The sequence below is a fragment of the Peromyscus eremicus genome, chromosome 1 (genome assembly GCF_949786415.1).
Source record: "Peromyscus eremicus chromosome 1, PerEre_H2_v1, whole genome shotgun sequence".
Taxonomy (NCBI): domain Eukaryota; kingdom Metazoa; phylum Chordata; class Mammalia; order Rodentia; family Cricetidae; genus Peromyscus; species Peromyscus eremicus.
In genome coordinates, this window is record NC_081416.1 from 27,198,250 (window position 1) to 27,219,082 (window position 20,833).

Sequence of the window (20,833 nt, forward strand, 5' to 3'; positions counted from 1 at the left end):
TCACAATATATTTTCCCATCTATTTTTAATGCATAGTTAGTCAAATCTGCAGATGTATTATCCACGGATAGAAAGGGCCAATTTCACCATGAGGTGGGTACTGGGTTGGAAAAAAAACATACATTAGGAGAGAAAAGAACTGACTTGTGACCTCACAGATCTTAGAAACTAATAGAGTCAGGCATTCTGTAGGAAGAAATAATGTGTGCAGCAGGCCAAATGGTCACCTCCAAAATATGTCCATTCCTTAAATTCCATACATTGTGAAATACTGCGTTTTGTAGCAAAAGAAGTGTATCAGGCAAAGGTTCTTGAGAGGAAGCACTTATCCTGAATTATCTGGATTGATTCTAAAAACAGTCATTGGCATAGTAATAAGGAAGGCCAGCTGGGGATTAAGTTAACACACAAGGAAAAGGTGAGGTCAAGATAGAGTAGAGCGGGGCAGAGGAGATGGCTTGGCAGGTAAAGTTCTTGCCATGAAAACATGAGGACCAGAGTTTGGGATATAGTCACAAACAATTCAAATAAAAGCCTAGTGAGAGAGTGGAGTACTGGCTCCAGTACTAGGATGGTGGAGACAGGAGATTCCTGGACCAAGCTGGCTACCTAGACTAGCCCTTATCCAACAGTCTGAGAACAACCAAAAAAGTGTGTGTCCATGAATAAGGTAGAATATTCAAGGAAGACTCTTGGTGTCAACTTCTGGCCTCTGTATGGATATGCCCCTCATATGCATCTAAATACAGGCAAACAAGCATTCAAACAAGTCTGTACATCACATGCACACAAAAGATGGAGTCAAGTGAGAGTCACAAGCCACTGAATAAAGGATAGAGCCATCAGAAATCAAATACAGTAAAGAACAGGTCCTTCCACAAAGATTCCAGAACGAGTATGGCCCCAACACACACTTGTTTCAATCTTCTGGACTCCAGAATCCTGAGAAAATAAATTTAAGTCGCAGAGTAATTTGTTCCTGCAGCCCTAGGAAACTAATTCTGCACACAAATTACTTATAATTATATTTTGTGATAAATGTCAAAGATGAATAGTACAGGATGCTGTAGGAGTACAACATGGAAACTTTTTTATTGAGTGTAGTGGAATGGAAAATGAGGAACAATATAATTATAGATCCAGTATATGGAAATTCTGATTACTAATCATGATGCTAAATGTGGCTACACATTTGTATACATGAGCTCCAAGAAATGGTCCCCAAAACACTGACGATAGATGGATCATAGATGATTGATAGTTTGATAGATTAGGTAGGTAGATAAGTAGATGTGAGGGGTGCAGATTTGAAGCTTTTGTGCCTTTGTGAGGAATATATATTTCTACTCTGAAAGGATAATTTGATGTGATTTGAAATAAAAACTTACTTTTTCACATAAGTCACAGAAGTGTATCAGCGTGACACTTTTTAACTGTGCTTTTGTATATAACAGGTTTCTTTATTGTACTTTCATCCCTGCACATAACGTAATTTAATCATATTTACCTCATTACCTTCTTTTGATCCCTTCCTTCCCCCACTGATCCCTCTCCTCGCCTTAATCTTCCTTCTGCTTTCAAGTTCTTTGTAACCTAGTGAGTTCCATTAGGGACTGCTCACAGGAGCCTGGATGAGGGGTTATTTACAGGAGCATAGGTAGGTGTAAGTGCCCATGCTTCCTTTCCCCACCAAAGTCACCTGATGTGGCTGTGAGGAATTAAATCAGGGTAGTTGGAGGGGCCACAGCACAACTGAGGCTCTGACAATTTTAGTAAGAGCAATCAGACTTTTATACCTTCATCAGAAACAGAATATAATGGCAATTGCCAGGATCAATATAGTTGTAGGTGCCAGGATACAGTGAAGTTGGCAAGTCATACAGTGTACACAAGATTAACATCTAAGACCTCCCCTGTCAAGCCTTCATGCCTCCTTGACTACTATGGGAACATACTACTAAGAGGACATCCTCAAGGCATGGAGGCCAAGACAACTCCATAGTTCCACACACACAGGTACTTTACTAGTGGCTACACCTATTGGGGGATGTATTAAGGCAACTCTACGTTAAAAAAAAAAAAGAGGTTTATTTTGGGGCAACTTACAACAAGTAAAGGGATAGGTCACAGGATCCAGGAGAGGTGAGGTGCAGTCCAGCAGTGGTCTCTGGAGAACTCTGCTCGATCAACCATCCAGCATCCAGGATCACCAGGAACCAAGTGCACCAGCCCATCCAGATCTCGGGTCTTCAGGGCTCCTGTCTAGGCCTTGCCTCAGGGGCAGGTCATAAGTAGGTGTGACAGTTACCAGAAGCCTCACTGGGGGTAGTACTTCCAGGTCAAAGCTGGAACAGGTACTCACTACATACACCACTGATAACTTTTTCCCTCTCCTAGTAACCATTAACTGCCTATAGATCCTTGGGGAAGAGGGGGGGTTCATGTGATACTCATACCCCAAGAGGATGTAACAGATCCAATTTCTGATGCTTTTAGTAACAATGCTGGCTGCATTATCCTAAATCTAGATTATAGTGACTGGTAATGTTGTCATGTATTTAGTTCAATTTTTTTATATCGCCAAAACTCTACCCAAAATACAAACTAAAAAAAAGAAAAAAAAAGGATGACAAATAAAACAAAACAAACTATGGCATCAATACCATCAACTTATAAGGAACTGTAGGACCCTGGAATATAACCACAGGGCATCCACTACACAAAGGCCAGGATAAAGAGCATAAAAATCAGCATTTTGGTGGCAAAAGAAGCAGAAAATGAAAAGGAACAATTAGCATAACCAGTAAGACAGGTGCATGCAGAAATAGAAAAAAATCCAAACTTACTTCCTCCCTAAAGTATAGAATACTTTTCTGAGGAGAGGCCCTGACTGTAGTCAACTAGAGTGAGGAGCTTCCTCTGATCTTCCAAGTTTATATGAGGGCAAATATTCATGGCCATAGAATAAAATGAATGATCCACTGTGTGAACCTCTGAAGCTATTGAAAAATATTTAAGTGTTTACGTGGGTCTCATAAAACAAGCATTTAATCCCAGCACTCAAGATATAGAGGCAACTGGATCTCTGAGTTTGAAGCCAAGCTGATCTATGTAGCAAGAGCCTATCTCAAATATATATACATACGTATGTACATATATACGTGTGTGTCTGTGTATTTATGTATTTTATATGTGTGCAATGTAAGGAAACAGAGAGACAATATCTAATATATACATTTAATATATATTTATAACTAGGTAGATAGATAGATAGATAGATAGATAGATAGATAGATAGATAGGTAGATTTGTGTGTATAAAGTCTATAATCAGTCATTTATGAACATGAAATAATCTATCACAAACCAAATTTTAGGAGACTTCAAAACTGCAGTGGAAATTTCACCATCAGTACATAAGCTGATACTAAGTATAGGTAAACAGAGAACTAAACTTAAAACAGATAAAAGCTTAATGGAACTATGAATAAATATCGTGTGTTGTTATAACATAGAAGTCATTAAACAGACACAAAGAATAGAAAATAAATAAATAAATACAAGATAAGAGTAATGTCCTAGTTTCTGGGCCACTAATAAAATGAAGCCTCTTCAAAGTGAGAAATCAAGCAAGGGATGTTTATTACAGATCACAAATATAAAAGTTCAATAAGAAACTAGTGAGCAGAAAACAGGGAGAGAAGAAAAAATAATTAATAACCCACCTTAGTATAGATCATGTTATAAAACCAAGAGATAATATCTAAATATCATATAGATAACTGAAGGTATTAAAGACTAAAGATATTCATTTAGCCATAAGCACCATAAGAAAAATGTATGCTTTAAGTATATATCATAGCACAACAAGGAAAAGTAACCTATATGGCAAAAACTTTATGTATAGAGTATGCATTTATACAATATACAAATATAAAATAATAAGACCAACTAGGGATAAATTAATCAGGTTTTTATGTATAAATAGTGAATCTTCTATAAGGAATAAATTCAGACAGGTTAAAAAGCATTTCAGTGTTAAATAAAAAACATACACCAAACAAATCATTCATAAATTTGGGTGGTTTTGTATATTTTGTGAGTATATGTGTTTGTGTGAGTGCCTGTGTGCACATGGGCATGTGTGTGCCTGTGTGTGGTGGCATAAGATGCCTTTCACAATCACTCTCCAGCGTATTTTTTAAGACAGAATCTCTCACTTTTTTCGAGATAGAATCTCTCACATTTTTGAGACAGAGATCATCAGACTAGACTGCCTGACCATATGTTCCAGGGATCCTCCCATCTCTAGCTCTCCAGAATTGAAAAATAAAAAGTGGAAATAATATATAAAGGATTGAAATAGTACACATAAATACATGTATTAAATAACCCTTGGGACATAAAGAAGTTACGAATTTTTCTAGAATTCTTAGAAAATTAATGACAGGAAACACATCAGAATCTGTGGGAGATGGTTTTAAAAGTCCTGAGGACCAAGTTCTTCCCAGGCTTCATAAGCTAACTAAACATCTCAAGTCTGTGATGCTGTAACCTATAGACTATAGAACTGCAACCCAGGCAAAAATACTCCCTGACACTTCTCAAATTTTCCCTTTAAAGTACCTTTAATCAATTACAATAACGGAAGCCCACCCCAAGCAAACCAAGAGCACAGAATCGTGGCTCTGACAGCAAAGTTATAATGAGTTTTAAATCTCCTGACTCTTCTCAAATATTGGCATACTCTCATTCTATTCCATCATATTTAGATATGTCTTAATTATGTCATTCTTTTATGTATTTGCAGTGTGTGTGTGTGTGTGTGTGTGTGTGTGTGTGTGTGTGTGTGTAAGCAAAAGCCAGAGATTAATCTAATATCAGGTGCTTTATGGCTGGCTCTCCATCTTGTATTTTGAGGTAGGGTCTCTCACTGTACCCAGAGCTCCCCAGTTGGGTAGGCTGGCTGGCCAGCTAGCTCCAAGGATCTGCCTATCTCTGCACATTCTATCACTGGGGTTACAGATATAGGTCACCACTCCAGACTTTCATGTCGAAGTTATGGATTTAAACTCAGTTCTGCATTCTTGCACAGCAGACACCTTACCAACAGCCATCTTCCCAGCCCATAAGTTATATTATAAATTGCTGACCCTAGAAAGAGATCTTTGTTTATCATGCACCTCCCCATCCTTTCAAGCCCTCTTGTACTGTTTCAGTACTGTCCCCCCCCCCCAGTTCCCCAGTGTGAGAATCATGTGCACAAATAAGCCCCAGCTGTTCACAAGCTGGATAGAATGCAGTGGGACCCAGAGCATAAACAGAAAGAGAATTTAGAGGTGGGAATATAAATGCCGTTGTCCCTATTTGCCTCACCCCAGTTCCGTCTTATGTGCACTGGAAGTTTTTCTCAGTTCTACTTAGCCATTCTTGGTACTGCCACAGTACCTCTAATGTTCACATAAACTTCTATGTTCACAGTTTGTCTTCAGGAGAGAATTAGATTACAGTCTAATCTCCATACCTCTCCTTGTCGTCTTTTATTCTACCCCCTTCTTCAAACAGAGATTCTAACTAGGATGACTCTCTCCCAAGTGCTGGTGGCCATTTAATAAAGTGGTAGTTGAGTCCTGTTGTCTAATCACATTTTACCGATAAATAAGTAAAGAAACTTTCCAGTACTCCAAGACTATCTCCTCATGAGGGCTATGCCCAGCTCACTTTGAACAGTGGCTGGATGTCTTTGTACTCTGTTCTTTTGTCTGTAGTGTTTCAAAAAATGCCTCTCTGCTTACCCAAACGGTCACACATGAGCTACAGAAATCCCAGTTCTAACCCTTCCTCTACCCTGTGCCATGTGACATGCCTGTTTCAGGCAAAACAAATGGATAAATGGCCAAGATAGAGCAATTGTAGTATCCATGTTCACAGCGATTTGCCCAAGAATGTGTCTGGCTCAGGCCAAGTCCTACACAGAAGATTTTGAGTAGAAGCTGAGCGATAAATACTATTTTCTCATTTATTTCTAAGTTATTAGACTAAAGCCCTGGAAAATGCCAGTAGCCATGATATGTGCTGCAAAGAAAAGGTTACCCAATAAGAGAAGGAAATGAAACCATCAAGCAGAGATGAGAGACAGGCCAAGGTGGACCTGGTGGTTTACAACTCCTCTGTTTGATGACATGATGTAGATGATCGCTATAGTAGTTTTTCTGAGCTCCTCCTTCTTCTTCCGGAAGCATCCTGGTTTTGCTTTAAATAGATTTAACTGAGTATGTGTTTCTTGCAAACCAAAAGACTCCTGATAGCTGAACATTTTATCCTGTAGTGATCCAGCTTTGACAACTGAAATTGTGTTCTCTCTGTTGATGGGTGGGCACATTCTCCATGTACTCCCTTAGGTGGAGGCAGAGATGATGGTAAGGATAAGATTAGCAGCTAGCCACTAGCATTTGTTGATAACTTAGTGTGTGTCAGGCTAGGTGTTAGACACTCTTTCAATTAGCACCTTTAAAATCTTTGTAACCTAGTTTGCATAGGTGTGTTGTTTACATGTTAAAGTTTGGTAACTGAGGTATTGAGAGACTCTATAATGTACAATCAGAGGGCCCAAACAAATCCTTCTTGTTTTGGAAGCTGGGTATTTTGCTATGGCTTTATACTATGTGTACCACAAATATAAAAAGCAGATCAAATCTTTGAATGGTTCAATGGTTTTAGGCTAACTCTGAGGGGGTTCAGTGGTTTTCTTCTGATATTCCAGTAATCCCCCACCCCTGCCAAGACTGAAGTTGCTATAAGTTGGGTTTGCATTTTAGCTGGAAAAAAAAAAAAACTCTCTTACTTTCTCAGAGAATGTTCCAAATTTTCCAGGCTGATGATATAAATTCAGGTAAAATGAAAGAAAATTCAAATGGCCATTATTGTTCACAGTCCAACGTTCTTCCCTTGTTTGTAGGAACTATTAAGATTAAATATTAAAATCCTGAGGTATCATTGTGTTATTCAAAGTCAATTTTTATGACACCTGCTTTTACAAAGATGAATCTCAGGAGAATGGGGAACATTTGGCTAAGTCTTTTTTTTTTCTTCTAAGATGTAGTGGGAGTAATCAGAGTGATTTTAAGCTAAAGAGATGGCACCACTCTGAAGTAACTGAAAAGATTTAAATGATTTACCGTGCTTTTCATCCTATTCCTAACACCAAACTAAATGAAAGGAGTGAGGGGAAATGGAGGCGCCGATCTACAGCTCTAGGGTACACATGCCTGCATTTGTACATAATATACATTATGTGACCATGTTGCTTTATCATCCTTGCTACAGCCAATAACTCAACAATAGCTTTATGCCAACCAAGGGGGCAATAAATGGCAGGCTGTAGCATGTTTTATTCTGCATTAGTGCATTGCTTCAGCCAGCTAATGATTCTGACTTCCCAGCCTGCCTCCTTTATTACTAAATGTGAATTTATAGGCAGCCACTGTCCTCCAGAGCATAGAGTAGCTCCTGTGGTCCATGTCATATGTTGGAGCCTTACAGTTACATAGGTAACATACATAGGATTTCCAAAACTGGGAATTTACTTAAAGTATTCCATGTTAGTCATAGCTTTCTCCATTCTGAGAATGAGCTATTTCTTCCTACCTCTTTCCTAACACTCACTTTTGTTCTAATTCATTGCTTAATCCTTTTCCTCACCAGATAGTAAGTCACAAGAGAGTAATAATGAAACCCATCTTGATCATAGAATCCAAGCCAGTGCCTGGCACATAGTAAATACTAAATAAAAATGCAATGTAGCTTTTACCATTATATAAAAAAAACCAGCGTGGTTAGTCACATTTGTACTCCACTGAGAAATACATCTGTGGTGTAACTTTCCTACTAGTAACTCTGAATTTAGTGTCTGCCATGTTGCAAGTAGTATTCTTAGAGAAATAACAACAAATTAGACAATCTTTACTCAATGGACTTGCTTCCAAGTTAGAAACAACAAGATCACTACAATAGCTATAATCCAAAGGGAATCATGGAGGTGTCATGAACAAAGTGCCAGACAGTGCTGAACAAATTTAAAAAAAAAAGGTTTATATTAAATATTATTGCTATAATATGGAAAGAAGGGTAGATTTTAAATGGAACAGAGAGGATGGTTGAAGATTTGACAATCATGAGAAGAAAGGGAAAAACAAACTGGGTAGACAGAAAGAAAAAAAGGCCACAGAATCCAGAATAACAAGATAATTAAGAAAGTGTGACAGAAGTTGTTTCCACACAACTTTGGTTTTGCAGGACATGTAGTCAGCCAAGCTGGATCTTAAGAAGGGTGAGGAGTGGGCTTAGTTCAGAGATAGTAGTGTTCTTCACAACAATGTCTGTCAGGCCATAGTAGTCTTCAAACTTTGTTATGCTGACTTGAGTCTCATTTTCTTCAGTTGGTTCCTTTAGCAACAACAATATTGAATAGAAGAAGATGCCTCTATCCCTGGTGTTCCCCCATTGTATTTCTATTGTGGCATCTAGTCTGGATGCCTCATGGGAACTGTGCACAGTTCTACATGTTTTATTTTGTTTGGGATCTTGCAGAGTTTTATTTCATTGTTTTGTTTTGTTGTTTTGAGACAGAATCTCACTACATAGCCTTGGCTAGCCTCAAACTTGGGCCATCCTCCTGTCTTTTGAGGGCTAGTATGTGATATTATGCCTGAATTGATTCTATTTTTTTATTTTTCTGTGCCAGTTGTGCCTTTGAAAATGAGAACAGTGTCGCTATGGATCAGATATACAACTACGTTTATCTCATCTGACAAGCAACTCATCAAACAGACACTAACATTGCTGCTCCCATTTTAGAGACTTGAAAAGCAAAGCTACACCTTAAAAAAAAATCAGTGATGCATTTAGATCCAGATGTGTCTCAGTCTAAAGCTGGAGCTTTAGTTATGAATCTGCACTGATGCCCTTAAGTTCATCCCTTAGTCTTTCAAAGGGTAGTTCTTTGCTATTGGTTCTCAGCATCCTTACAATTACCTCCACACATGACTGAGATTCATTTGACTACATAAAAAGAGAAAAATCTAATTGCAAACAAGCTGGTTGATTCTTCCTATACACACATGCTGCCACACTGGCCCTGCTCGTCACATTGTCAAATATTATTTTTCAGTCTGGGACATTTTCCAAATTTGAAATGCTGCCTTTATTTTTCCCAAGTCAAATAATAACTGCCTTGCTTCTAACAAAAATAGAATGACAGAACTGTGTTTGCTTCTGATTTTTTATTTTTCCAGATTGTATCAGAAACACACAGGGAAACAATAGTCTTGGAGTATATTAGGCAATGGTGCTAGATAATACATGTCTGAACAGTGGTGAAAACATAACCCTGGTAAATAAATATATAGAGAATCTGTTTATGTATTCATTCCTTGTGTACTAGAGCAGCTGTCTATAAAATGTTATAGCTGCCTTGAACATAATATCTGGTTTGATGTATTCCCTGGGCCACTGAAATTAGAGTGAAGTCCAATCCTGAAGTAAAACTTTGCTTTTGGAAGCCAAACGCTTTTTATTAAAAGTGATGCTCTCAACTGAAAAAAAAAAGTAAGTGCTACTTAATTTGAATTATAATATCAAACCCAAATATGTACTATATAAAAAACAGAGAATTGGGATCCAAAATACCAAGGATAGTCTCAGACTCGGATAATAAAACACACAGGGACAATGACTCAACCTCATAGCTTAAGTTCACATTAGGGTTGATCATGGAGGTATAGTAGTCATTTAGGGGGAAAGAATATTAAATTGTCCAAACAAAAAGAAGGTAAGGAATTGTCATTATACTACAGTACAAAGTCAAAACATACATAAAAATATTACCAATGATCAATAGAATTATGCTAGCAGAGGGTAAGAAGTGAGCCTTCAGAAACTTCTGGTCTAGATATGGCACCCAACTTCAAAATTCAACCTGAAGCTATCTTGAGGAACAGGCTGTAATATCCTTGCCATAAAGCCAATATCTAGTCCAGAATGTAGAAACATTTATTATTGAAAAGAACTCACGTTTGTTGGAGCACACATTATCATCCATCAGTGTAGCTACAGATGGCTGAGACTCATTTTCACAACTAAATTTGACTTTAATCCTCCTCACACTTTTATGTTTTGTCTCATACTTTTCTGCTTCTCTTGCTTTCTGAGAGAATTTTACTGTTATTTGCAGTCTTCCTGAGGTGTAGCTTATTTCATTAATTTTCAGTATTCCTTGTTTCAAAAAATGTTTTCAAATCTATAGTTTTCCATCAGATGCCCTTTTAGCTGTGTTTCTATTTGAGATGTGTTCTTATTTCCAGTCAATGTTAAATATTTAATAAATTCCATTAAGGTATTCTTTAACACATTAAGTATTTAGAATTGTATTTAGGATTGCATTGAGGGGAGAAGGAAGTTATTTTTTTAAATGTATTTCTGACGCTATATTGTAGATTTTATTTTTTTAATCATTCCTTTTTTAAGAGATTTTCTATTCATTTTACATATCAAACACAGATTGCCATGTCCTTCCTCCTCCCACACCCCAGCCTTCCCCGTCCCCCAATGTACCCCCCAATTCCCACCTCCTCCAAGACAAAGTCTCCCATGGGGAGTCAGCAGAGCCTGGTACATTCAGTGGAGGCAGGTCCAGTCCCCTCCTCCTTGCACCAAGGCTGCGCAAAGTGTCTCACAATACGCACTAGGCTCCGAAAATCTGGCTCATGCGCTAGGGACAGGTCCCGATCCCACTGCCTGGGGGCCCCCTAAACAGTTCAAGCTAAACAACTCTCTCGCTTATCCAGAGGGCCTAGTCCAGTACCATGGGGACTCCTCAGCTATTGGTGCACAGTTCATGTGTTTCCACTAGTTTGGATGGTTGTCTCTGTACTTTTTCCAGTTATGGTCTCGATATCTCTTGCTGGTAGAATCCTTCCTCTCTCTCTCGTCGATTGGACTCCTGGAGCTCTACCTGGACCCTGCCATGGATCTCTGCATCTGCATCCATGTAGATTTTAATATGTGGTTGCCGAAATATTCTTTAGAATCTTTGAAGCTTTTTGTTGTTGTTGTTGCTTAGAATGTTATCAATTTTTTAAAGCGGGTTTCATGATTGCTAAAAGTAATGTGAATTTTCTGTATGCTGGATGCTGGGTTCTCAATGATGTACCTATTAAATAAAGCATACTAATTATGTTATTCCAAACATACGTATTGTAAATTACCTTGGTGTTTCATTTTGTCAAATGGTCCGCTTCATAGATACGCTAACTATTTTTGTGATTATATTATTACAACACTTCCCCCTTCCCTTTTCTCCATACTAACTTCTTACATTATATTGCCTTATGTATAGTTTATGATAAATTTATCAATGAATGTAAAATCATTGACGTTACAAAAACGACGCAATATTTTCTGATACTGTACAGTCTTACCATGTTTCCCTTCAAAATGATTACTTTTGCTGCTAATACCTATTCAGGTTGATCAATGGACTTTAATGGCGTCTTTACTTACCACTGAGGTTTTCCGCTTTTTTCTTTACTTTGAAATGCCCTACCAACAAGGGAGGTACTGATAAAACAGAGAACTTCTGTATGCATTTTGTGTGAGGCCCGTAGTAATTCACCAGCAACCCCTTCTGCTTTGTATATATTATTCATACACATTACTTTCCTGAGCATTTAAGAACAAGATGTTGACAGATAAGCACATTCTCTTGCAAAGCCAAAGTTCAATGAACAAATTTAGATGCAAGATTATATCTAATCTGTAATATGCATTCCAAGTTCATTAATTTCCCCAATTATGTAGAAAAGAAAAGAAGAAAAAAACACCACCTTTTTAAGCGGTCTTGCTTTTTGCTCAGAATCATTTACTAGTGTTTTAACCCCAAGGAACTCCTGTCTTTTTTGTTTTCTTTTTTAATCTTTTTTTTTGCATTTTAGAATTATGATAGTACCAGTATTATAGGGTGTGCTTTAGCAACTTACAGTTGCATCACAATTGTATTCAGTTATTCAGGTTATGCACTTTGGGGAAAGAACCCTGCAGAAGTGATATGCCTGGATGTACAGTGTTGATGCCTTGCTGTTAACACTAACTTTGATTGCATGGTCAAGCCCTTATTTGCCAGCATCCTCTTTGGTAAAGTTATCATTTTTCCCCTTGTAGAGTTTTGTAGAGATGGTCAGAGGATAGGAACTCATGCCTTGACAAGTTTTTATCTGCTAATTTTAACTGTTTTTCCATGCTTCCAAGTTAACTAACTTCTGAAAACGCCTATGTTCAGGGAGGTGTCCATAGAGCAATGAATCCAAGCAAACCAACCAGAACTGTGTGTCCCTTTATGATCCAACCTCCATGGTCATGAAGCATCATTTCTACTGCAGTGGTGGTTATAAGTAAACTATGATGCAACTCAGAATCAAAATGAAGGGAATTAGAGTGAACCATTCAAAGTAAAAGAAATTTTTGTCAGTTTTAAAATAGCTGCATTCCCATTAATTTATTTGTGTGTGTGTGCATGTATACAATGTTTATTTGCATGTGTGTGTATATATATTTAGGTATATATAAATGACACAGTACAATTTTTGAATATATAAAGGAAATAGATTAAGATGCTTAACATATGCATGAGTCGATTAGCATGGAGAACATGCCTATATTGAGGAAAGATTGCAAAAGCTGGTTAATAAATGGAAAGTAAATAAATGGACCTATGGATGAATGATAGCATTTTATATGGTCAAAATTATGAATGATTCAATGTTTGCTGCTGAACTTGATTTTTTTAAAAAAAAGTGCAATCACTAAAAGAATATGAATACAGGATCATTTGCTGAAAATCTCCTGGTGCCAGTCTCCATGACAACAAGACTTGCCACAAATGACGCAGAAAGGTGGCCAGTATTTCCCTATCCCTGTCCCCCATACTGATGCATTTCCTCATTTATAGTCATTTAGCACACGACAAAAGAAGCTGTTCTAGAGTTCTGAACTGCACTCTGAAAAGTGATCTGGTAAAGGTTGTGGTATGAACAGTACAGTCAACTGCGACAACATATAAGCTAACATCATCTCAGTGCTGTAGACATTTCTCATTTTAAGAAAATATTTAAGATATCAGCCTCATATCACTAATACAAACGTTTAATTTTCCATCAAAATTTTGGATATTTCCAAGTGGTAGATGTGATTTCAGCCCATTTGTGATTATAATAAATAAAATTTGGACAAATCATGTGTCTGCTTTCCTCCAAGGGAAAGCTTGCTAGTAAACCCCCCCTGTTTGGTTCTGAGCACATCATTACCTATGAAGATGTGTCTTCCCCCACGGAACATGTATTAACCAACCAGGGGCAGGAAATCTTGACTCTGGTTCTATTCGTCTGTTCTGTCTTGTGTCTCTATTCAGCTTCATTAACTCCAAGGAAACTTTACTAACTTCTTCCTGCCCAACATCAACTTTCTGACTATTCTTTTCTTTTGGTTTAATTAAAATCTATTTATAACCTATTAAGTTCTATGGTTACATAGGAAACTAAGGTTCAGAAATTAGCCTATATTTCAAAATGTCCAAAAAGTTTATGGTTCTCCTTAGGATCATCTTGCAAAAGCTACTGTATATCAGTCACTCTCAACTCCTAAGCCTGGCTTTATGCTAAATTGCCTATCACCGCCGGGTGGTGGTGGTGCACACCTTTAATCCCAGCACTTGGAAGGCAGAGTCAGGTGGATCTCTGTGAGTTCAAGGGCAGCCTGGTCTACAGAGCGAGATCCAGGACAGGTACCAAAACTACACAGAGAAACCCTGTCTCGAAAAAAAAAAATTGCTTATCACCTGGCTTTAACAGGATAGACAATCGTTTTAAAACAGCTGCATTCCCATTCATTTATGTGTATATATACATATATGCATTGTTTATTTGTGTGTGTGTGTATATATATATGTATATATAAATGACAAGGTAAAAATTTGAATATATAATAAAATAGATATGTATATGTATCTGAGTTACTTTTTTATCAAATTGAGGAGTTAGGACTTAACGGTGATGCTTTTGAGACTGGGTGTGCAAACTCTTCTGTTCAAATGAGACATATGAGAAAGGAAAGAAGGAAAGGAATCAAGGGCAGACACACATCGATTCAGAATTTAGACAGTGGTGTATTTTTTTCAATGCATATCATAAATGAAAGTAATCAGACATTCTCTTCTGTCTGTGCTTAGGATGAAATAAGCCAAAATAAACAAACAAACATACACGCACGTGCACAGGCGTTCTTATACATCTCTTTCCAAGTGGCAACCTCTAAGAAGTAAGACACGGAGAGACTATACAGTAGGTGTAGTTGGGAGTAGGGTTGAGTTCCTACATTCACAGTTGCACACATCCTATCAGGGCTAAGCTCTTACAGCGGTGCTCCTCTCCCAAGATGGGAAAGATGAGCATACACGCTTCCAGAGGAAACATTAGCATTGCAACTTTTATAACCTACATCTTTGTAAGAGGAAGAGTGCTCAGACCATAAAAACTGTCTACCTTGGCCTCATGATGATAGGCTGAAGATGTTGTTACCATCCTTTTTTTTTTTTTTTTCTGTGTCTCACACAAGTGGGATTCTTTTGCATTCTGTAAGTACCATGTGTCAAAGGATGCCTGGGCAAATTGAACTTTGCAGGCCAACTACAGAGAAGCAGAGAAGCAGAAGAAGCTGCTGACAATTGGAATTGACCCACTCTCTTAACTACTTAGCAGGGGCGGGCCCAGTCTCTGTTTATCCTTTACACTGCCTCCACTCCTAGAGCCTTCTCTGCCTTCAACTGCAACCAGACAATGGGGCTCACTCTGGGAAACACACAACGGTCTTTATCCCCTAGGAAGAACCATTTACCACAAACTTGCCTTGATTTGGGCCATATAAAATACTGCAACCTAAAATCTTAGGGCATTTTTCTTTCTCTTCTCCTTTATAATGAACTCTATTTGAAATGTGTGTTGTGTGTGTGGTGGTGGTGGGGGGGGTATTCCATGTAAACTTGCTATATATATGTTCTATTGAGGGAGCAATCTCTGGCAATAGTTTCCTCCTCCTGACCCCCCTGCAAGTCTGAGCAGGAAAGAATCCACAGCTTTCATTCATTTGACACCATTTAGCAACCTCCAGGCCTGGTTCTTTGCCTAGCTACCGGATATACATACAGTGAGGAAACAATAGGAGATAATGTGGCTCTCTGTTTTTCTCCCTCTTCAGTCCATCTACTGACAGGAGAAACAGCAATTTGTTTCTGATTATCATTTAATACCCTGCCTGTTCACAGTGTTCTATTTGTAAGCCTAACTCAGACAACTTTGCATGAGGAAATGTGTGCATGTGTTAAGAAGGTTGAGGTGGCTTATGGAAAGAGCACCAGAAGTAAAAAAGAAAATGCACATGTATGAGCTGCCTTTTTGTAGCGCACTACCTATGGTGGGACACCTTGCACAGCCTTGATGCAGGGGGAGGGGCTTGGACCTGCCTCAGCTGAATGTTCCAGGCTCTGCTGACTTCCCATGGGAGGCCTTACCTTTTTGGAGGAGGGAATGGAGGGTGGTTTGAGAGGAAGGTTGGTGGGGGGGTGGGAGGAGGGAAGAGAGGGGAATCTGTGATTGGTATGTAAAATGAATAAAAAATTTCTTAGTACAAAAACAAAAAAAGAAAAAGAGCAAATCCTACGGCAATCTTGATGAAGCTGACATCCCTGGAAATGATCCAGCCTCCTTTGTTGAGGAAATCCCTCTCGGGAGCCCAGAGGTTGGGGTCTCCCTGTAGGAGGGATGTGTGCCTATTTTCATGCCACAAGGCTGAAAAGAAATGCTTTATGTTTAGACTGTTGAATGGCTTCAAAGTGAGTAGGGAAGCTGAGGTTAGCAGAGTCAGTTTTTAAATTGCAGTTTAGGGACAGTATCCAAAAGGAACTATACATGAAGGCAGAAGCAAACTTTTGGAAATGTTTGAAAATATGTTTTTTTTTCCTCACCAGTTAATTGCCTCCTACTCACAGGAGCCCTGAAACAGGTTCCTGTAAATGTTTACTGTGGTAGATGTACCCTCATTGTAGGAAACTGATGGTGTCTAATTCAAGCCATTCAGATTGCCAAACTAGAAACTGAAATAGATTTGTTCAGGAGATATTTGAGTTTGTTTCTGTTTTTTATGCAAAATCTAATGAAGCTTTAGCCATGGGTATGTATACACACTGAGGCTGGCAGTCTTCCATTCTGGGAGTGAGTACTGTTGTTGGCTCCACTTTATTCCAGTTAATACATTGTTACACAAACCATAGAATGTGGCTCTATGCCAGGGAGCAAGTTAGAGCTGTGCTGTCCAATGCAGTAGCCACCAGCCACAAGTGGTTACCAAGCCTTTGAGCTGTGGCCAGGCCATGGAGAGATGCTATGTGTAAAAATACAAAGATTTGGCCCAAATAAAATCTCTGTAGAACACATCCTTAATACCTTGTATAGTGATTAAATATTTGAAATGATGTTTTTGACACAATTGAGTTATATAAAATAGAGTTATAATTTTATCACATCTGCTTCCTTTCAGTTCACTTTAATATGACTATTAGAAAACTAAAGACAACACATGCAGCCCTAATGATAGTGAAGATGACCAGAACCATTCCCAGACTGGGAATGCAGAAGCAACAGCTTGCCTTTTAAGTAACATCATATTTTATCCACCTGGGAAACAAGTCACTAGGAGATGAGGACAGTACCTACAGACACTCACTAGAACACCTTTGAGTTAGGAAATGGTTTTCAGATAACTCTGTGAAGTCCTTATTACAGTCAATGATGTCCATGTGATGGAATCACCTAGAATTATCTGGAAAATCTCAAATGAGGAGTGGTCTAGATTAGGTTGGCTAGTGAGCATGCCTGTGAGGGAGTTTCTTAATTAGGTTCATTAAGGTAGGATGACTCATCCTAAACGTGCTTGGCACTGTTTTGTGGACTAGGAGAGAGAAAGCTGAGCATAGCATTCATCGCTCTCTACATCTTGACTCTTGACAGGTGACCAGCTCTCTCAAACTCCTGCTTCTGTGACTATAACCTAGAACTGTGAACCAAAGTCAACCCTTTATCCCTCAGATTGCTTTTATCAGAGTAATTTTATCACAGCAACAGGAAGAAGAAGCTAAGTAAGTCCCCCACTAAATACCTATATTGTAATCCCTGGAGTTATATGAACGTTACTTCACATAATAAAAAGGAACCCTGCAATGTTCATAGCAGAAGTGTTCAAAATAGGCAGGAAATGGAAACAATGTAAATGTCTTTCAACAGATAATGGATAATGAAAATCTGATACATATACACTAAGGAATACTATTCAGTGATGAAAATGAAGCTTCAGGTAAACGGATAAGCCTAGGAAAGATGATACGCAGTGAGGTAACCCAGACCCAGAAAGACAAATGCCACATACTTTCATCTTTAGTTTCTCAGATGTATGCAGCATGGAATAACCGCAGAGACCAGGAAAGTATAAAGGAGCCACAAGTAGAGGAGGCTTTAGGAGAGAGCAGCAAGATACAGGTGATATGAAGTGAGAAACAGAATAACAGGAGGGGCTCCAACTGGGGAGCGGAGAGGGAGGTCTATATAAAAGAAAGAGGAGGGACAAATAACATCAAGGTTGTTTGATGATGCCTTAAGGAATCATTTTATTTTATAGTTGCCTAAAATCGTACTCAATATATGTAAGTATATTAGAAATTAGAGGAAGTAAAAATCTCTTAAACTGACAAGGCTCCCACAAGAACCATCAACTAACAAGAGCGCCACTGCCAGGCAGGAGACTCCTCCTTTGGAATGGTTGGACACGCTAGTCCAAGCGACTCTCAAAACAACTGAGATTGCTGACAGAGCCCTTGGTTGCCCCTTAGCAGTTGAGGGTCAATCCCTGTTTCTGAAGACACCAAACACTTAGGACATAGGACTTGGGTGATTCAAGCTGGATCAGATCTAAAGGCTCCTTTCCTGCAATCCAGCTTCCATGGTTCTAGAAAACATTGTGCAAGCTGCCAAGGGAAGGAAGCAATTAAACAGTCCTACACAACTACCAATACCTATGAACCACGACGTTACCAACATGGCAAGACAGACATAAATGGCATTCACATGTTGGTGGCAACCACTAGTTGTCTAAAAGGACTTAAAGCCCATCAACAGGAGGGAAATCATGCCTGGTACTGGAAATGCAGCCAGCTTTCCTTGGCTAGTGAGGTCATGGATCTTCAAAAGTATCTACTACTGCCGCTTTGCTAGACCAGCACAATTCCTTACTATATGCTAAATTTTACCTGTATGCTACAGGTAAGTATGGTTACCACCCTTTACCAAAGAAGCCTTTCTTTACAGTAAATGGAAACCATTACAAAAAATAAAAAATACAAAAACAAAAACTGGTAATTATGCAGAAATGTGGGGAGGCCAACCCCAGTGAATTCATCTACAGGGAACATCTTGGAAGATGGAGAGGAAAAATGTAAGAACAAGAATACAAAGAAATCTGCTGTGAAACAGTCTTTCCTAGAAATGGCTGCATAAATAAGACAGGAATAATGACGATATCAGTGGGTATGGTAGCATAGGAGGGGAAATTTTTGCAGGGTTCCACCCATAGATAAAGCACTGCTGGCAACTCATGACTGCTGAGATTAGGAGAACTAACCCCTCCCACGGATGAGCCTCCTTATTGTTTGTTCAATGCAGAATGGTAGACACAAACAATGAAAACAGAACTCAGCAACTTATATTTATACACGGTGCACAAGCACACACGTATGTATACATATGCAGTAATAATAAAAGAAAAAGAGGTGGGCTATCAACTTGAGAGTGACGGGCATGGGAGATGTCCTAGAAAGGGTAGCTGGGAGGGGCTGGAGAGAGGAAAGGAAGGGAGAATGATGTTATTTTATATCAATTAAAATGCTTCTTTGGAAAATTAAAGCATTCTGCCAATGTGTTACATTTGGGATCATGAAAAGATTATCATAGATTGTCTAAATGAGACCAATATAAACAAGGAATCTTAATTAAAAGTCCAAGAAGAAGTCAGAGGAGGTTGTCAGTGCAAGATGTGGCAGGAGAAAAGGAAGTAAGAACATGGCAATTATGTAGCATTTGGAAAACTGAAACTCCTGATGTGGCTTTGGAGAGGAAGAGGACCCTGGATGGAGGATATGAGAATGCCCTACAGGTGAGGAAGGTAAGGGAGTGGCATCTCCAGAGCCTCCAAAAAAGGAACACATCCTGTGAACATCAGCCTAGAGAGACTGTGATGGACTCTTAACGTACCAAACCATAAAATAATAAATGTGTGTTGTTTCCAAACAGGCAGTATGGGATAATCTGTTAAGGCAACAGTAGAAAGTAATGCAGCAGGAAAAGTGATATACAAACTTAATGCTAAACATTAAGTCCATCTCCTGCATCCATTTGCTACTAGACTGGGCAACACTCCTGGGTTCCGCAGCTATTTGCATCCCATTCAGGAGTGTTTGGTTGTTGTTATTTGTGTTTCTGGGGATGGAGCCAGGGGTTCACTGGGCAAGGTCAGCGCTCTGCTACTGAACTTTCCTCCGTGGCCCCTCTGCAGTGTTTTGTAAGGAGTGCCCCTTTGCTTCACAGCTGTCCTGTTTCAGTGTCCACCACACACCTGGGTACTTCCTTCCACCCACACAGGCACTGATGCGACTCAGGTGTCTTTGGGGCTTGGGAAGACAGCTTGTCGCTATTTTATTGTAGTTTGTTCTTGGGTTGCTTGTTTTACTCTCTGTTTGACCTTTCTGTTCACAGGGAGAGTGGGTGATCTGCAGCTTTGGCAATCATTTCAGAATCAGAAGAGAAAAGTGCAGCTTCAAGGTGAAGTAATTTTCTTCACATTGTGAGTAAATAGCCCAAATGTGATAGAATTCAGATATTTCCAACTCCAAAAACCATTCTTTCTTTTACGATCATGCCTGAAACCACATGTTTTCATCTGAGATAGTATGGACAGCAAGGAAAGATCATACTAAGCTGTTTTGCACATTCATCGGTGCTGAAGATTTCCTGGTGTGCCTGGCTTTCTTCCAGGGGCTGGGAATTCATCAATGACAAGGAAAGCAGGCCCTGCCTTCATGAAGCTCACATTCTGATGAAATACGAGGAAGAGTATAACACAGTTAGTGTGTCTGAAGCCCCAGCCCAGGCACTACAGCTTGAGAATGCCTATCAAATTATAGCTATTATTACTATGTTTTATTTCACACGGCAAGTCCTAGTAAGTACCCTGCTAAGTGCATTTATCTAAGATTCCAACAGATCTTCCCAGTCCTTTGCTACTGATTCATTAAGATCTTTTAAGTCCTTAAGGAGGACGAAGATGGCTTGTTAAAAAAAAAAAAAAAAAAAAAAAAAAAAAAAAAAAAAAAAAAAAAAAAAAAAAAAAAACACTGCAAGAAATGGGGGCTGGAAGGACAGCTCAGCAGTTAGCGTACTTACTGTGCAAGCAAAATGACAAGTTCAGGTGTGGCTCAACAGCTCCGATACAGCACTTGAAGGATGAGGTAGAAAAATTGCTACTACTTTGAGAGGCTAGCCTGGGCTACACAATGAGTTCAGGCCAGCCTCAACTCCATTGTTAATTAAACCCTGTCTCACAAGGAGAGCAGCAGGAGAAGATTACTTAGTGCTTCATCCACACAGAAGATGGAGTGTCCTAGCACTCACTGTAAATCCCAGTGC